At 51.2% G+C, this 3,195-nt stretch overlaps 1 long non-coding RNA gene and 1 other non-coding gene across 2 annotated transcripts; both read left to right on the top strand.

The window, feature by feature from the left end:
- Nucleotides 1-491: 491 nt before the first annotated feature.
- LOC112841267 lies at nt 492-697 on the top strand. Its single transcript, XR_003212874.2, has one exon. It is a non-coding gene; the product is annotated as a small nucleolar RNA SNORA73 family (small nucleolar RNA).
- A 94-nt stretch (nt 698-791) lies between these two features.
- Nucleotides 792-1,938, top strand: LOC115307793. Its single transcript, XR_003916148.1, has 2 exons — nt 792-849; nt 1,271-1,938. It is a non-coding gene; the product is annotated as an uncharacterized LOC115307793 (long non-coding RNA).
- The last annotated feature ends 1,257 nt before the right edge of the window (nt 1,939-3,195 follow it).

Here is a 3,195-nt window from a genome sequence, read left to right as displayed (position 1 = left end):
GCCCCTTTGCTCACGGGCCAGGGGAGTCTGGCCCCTCCCCTTGCTCACTGCTCATGCCCATGTACGGTTTAACTCCGCCCCCTACTTGGTGCGCATGCGCATTTTGCCACGCCCCCTTTCACAGTCTATAAATACCGTGGCGCGGAAGTCCTCGGCCTCTTTCTCGCTGAGGTCTCGACGCTGTTGTAGGTAGGTCTGCCCCTCTTTTACCCATTTTTAATCCTCATTCGCTATGCTATGGGGCCCTCTTGGCCATGAAGCCTCCTACAGGGACACCACATGTCCTTTTAGCGCTAAAACAGGCCGTGAGTTACACGTGGCGGAGGGTGCGCCTCAGCAGTCCCTCACGGCCTGCTCCTCTTTCCACAGGTTACACTGTCGCCTGCCCAGCCCGGCCTGCCCAGCTCACTCCAGCGTGAGTATCGCGTGGCAACGTCTGTGCTCTGCGGAGCGCAGGGGTGTGCAGGGGTTATAAATATAAAACCACAAACCCAACGTGGATATCCGGAGAAGTCGCTCTCTCTCGGCTCTGTCCGTGTGGCGCACGGGAGCGCAGGCCCTCGGGCCCGTGACGTACAGTCCCCTTCCACGACGTTGGAGAACAAGCCGGGCCGCCGAGCCTGCAGCCTGCATATTCCTACTGCTTCTCTGAGCCCCCGGGCCGTTACAGAGGAGACAAACCATGCAGGAAACAATTCGCACACGCGGGATGGGGCGGGAGATGCGTGCGGGGCTGGAGGGGGGAGAGAGGGAAAAATGTATCTCCCGAGCAATTCCTTAAAAAACTTTTTTTCCCCGTTTCCAGTTGTAAAGCTCAAGGAACGATTGAGAGTAACGCGACTTTGAAAGGTAAGTGCATAAATACGTGTTCTGTTCTCTTTAAAATTTAAAGTTTAATTACACTGTTCACTTGAAAATTTAAACATACTTCTAATCGGCTTTAACCGTTTTTAAGCCTCTTATGGGACAGTTGGATCGGCTTAAAGTGATTAAACTCCAATCCAGACTATGTAGGTGTTGCTTAACACAAAGTTTGGCTCAGCCGTTCCTAACTTTAAAGATTTTTGTTGGGTTTTGGTTTCATGGGTGGGTAAAAAAAAGGTGGTTCCTGGCTCTTTAAGAGAAAGAAAGCTCCGTTCATAAATCTCTGCAGAGAAGAAAAAAAAAATCTGCTGAAGTGGGGATTAATAATGCATTTGCAACCTTACTTGTGCTATATGAAAAATGGGAAAAAAAAAGAAATCTAATCTTATTTTCCTAAATATTGCAGATACTGTATGAGATGACAGAAAAAAATACGTTTTTAGTGGGAAAAGGTGAGTATATTGGGAGAATCGGCCCAAATAGTTAAAAGGGGTGGTAGCCGAAGGCCAGTTCTTGCACTAATTGGCTGGGAAGCAAGGGATACTTAAATTTGGTGGCTTTCCAGAGCATGTGCTTGTGCTGGGAAATGGCCACGTGTGTGACTTGGTCGCTTGGTGGAATGTGCAGCTCCCGGATTTTGGGGAGCAGTGGAGCAGGGCCTGGGGCTGGGCACGTGTGTGTGAGGTGGAAAAATCAGTGGGCTGTGGTGGGCAAGTGAAAAGCAAAGGGCTGGATGGCCAGGCTGTGAAAGCTGCTGCTTTTGGAGCCCTCTGAAACTGGGAGGGGGGAGAGAGGGGTGTAAGGAAGAAGCCACGTGCTCTCCTGTGGATCCGGACTTGCCAACCACCCTCCCATCCAGAGGGAGTGCCAGCTGCCAGGGAAGCCACACTCTGACCTCGTGGGCCAAGGGCATTCCAGGGAAGCTGATCCTGGAGGGGGGGGTGGCTCACAGGATGTGGGTGGGAGCAGCAGTTTGTGTGTGTGTGTAAACCCTGAAATCAGCCCTGCCTGGTGCTGCTTCTAAATCTGTACTTGGCTGCTGTAGAGAATATAATAAACTTGATTTGCTTTGGCTTGGTGTGTGTTTCTTGGTAAGTGAGCTACTGGTTAATCCATCAATATTAAGGAGATATTGAGGCTCCTGTTGGGTGTTTCTCAGTTGTGTGGAAGCAGAATTCTGGTGTGGTGGTGTCCCTCTCCAAAGGGTGTAAAAACCCTCTGTTAGATCTGAATTAGAGCAGGTAATACTTAAAGTTCAGTTTGGGATCATATCAAGGCAAAAAAAGTCTTTTATTAAGGGCTGAACCCAGATAGTTAATGGAGTTTGTACTCTGGGGGTGTGGCTTTTGTGGGGGAAGGAGGGAGGGGGATCACGAGTTCTGCACCCTGTTCTAGGGGGAGTGGTTTTGGGGAGGTTCTGCAGGGATTGGTTTAAAATCCCCTCCAGCAGTTGCCTGGCTGTCCTGTCCCCAGCCATGAAATCCACGGGCAAAGGGTCAGGGGGTGGTTGTGCCCGAGGAGATCCAGCATGAGCCTGGGATAACAAATATTCCAGGGTTATACCCCTCCCAGAAGGGTTTTCTGATGGCCTGGATGCTGTGCAGGGCACCTCGGGGTCTGTGTAAATGAGCCGGTGAATCAGCTGAGGGTGCAATTGGGAGCTTGATTTCATTAAAAAAGTGCCTTTGAATGCCAAACTGCAGGCCCTTGGTGTGGAACATCCCCAGGGCTGGATTTGCATGTTAACTGGAGCAGAATTAATCAGTGGAATGGAGATTCATCCCATTAGATAAGGGGGGGAAACTTGAACGTTTGCTGTCCTCTCATCACCCCAAGACACTCAGTCTGGTTCCTGCTTCAAGAATGAAAGTGGATTTTCCACATTAAGCAGTGGGATGCTGGAAAATGTGGGAGCAGCTCTTGTCGCCTCAGCCTGGGCTGGAGGCACCGCTGAGGTTCAGAGGCAGGAAGAGTGAGTTACACTAACAGGGGGGCAACAGATTGTCTGAGGGTGGCAGCTGTCAGCCCTGCTTGTCCTACCTGGCCTATCCTACCTCTCCTGCCCTGTGTCCTCCTGTCCTACCTGCCTTGCCCCATCTGACCTGCCTGTGTCCTTCTGTCCCGCTTGTCCTTCTGTCCTTTCCTGCCCTACCTGTCCCTCTGCCCTTTCTGTCCTACTTGTTCTGTGCCACCTTTCCTTCTGTCCCACCTGTACTTCTGCCCTACTTGTCTTCTGTTTCTGCCCTGTCCCTCTTGTCCTGCCCGTCCTGCCCCGTCTTTCTGTACTACCTGTCCTGTCCTACTGCCAAACCTGTCCTTTTGTCCTACTTA

The sequence above is a fragment of the Manacus vitellinus genome, unplaced genomic scaffold, assembly GCF_001715985.3.
Source record: "Manacus vitellinus isolate BGI_N305 unplaced genomic scaffold, ASM171598v3 scaffold_52_pilon, whole genome shotgun sequence".
Lineage (NCBI taxonomy): Eukaryota > Metazoa > Chordata > Aves > Passeriformes > Pipridae > Manacus > Manacus vitellinus.
Note: the sequence above shows the minus strand (reverse complement) of the source record. Positions and strands in the feature narration are given on the sequence as shown.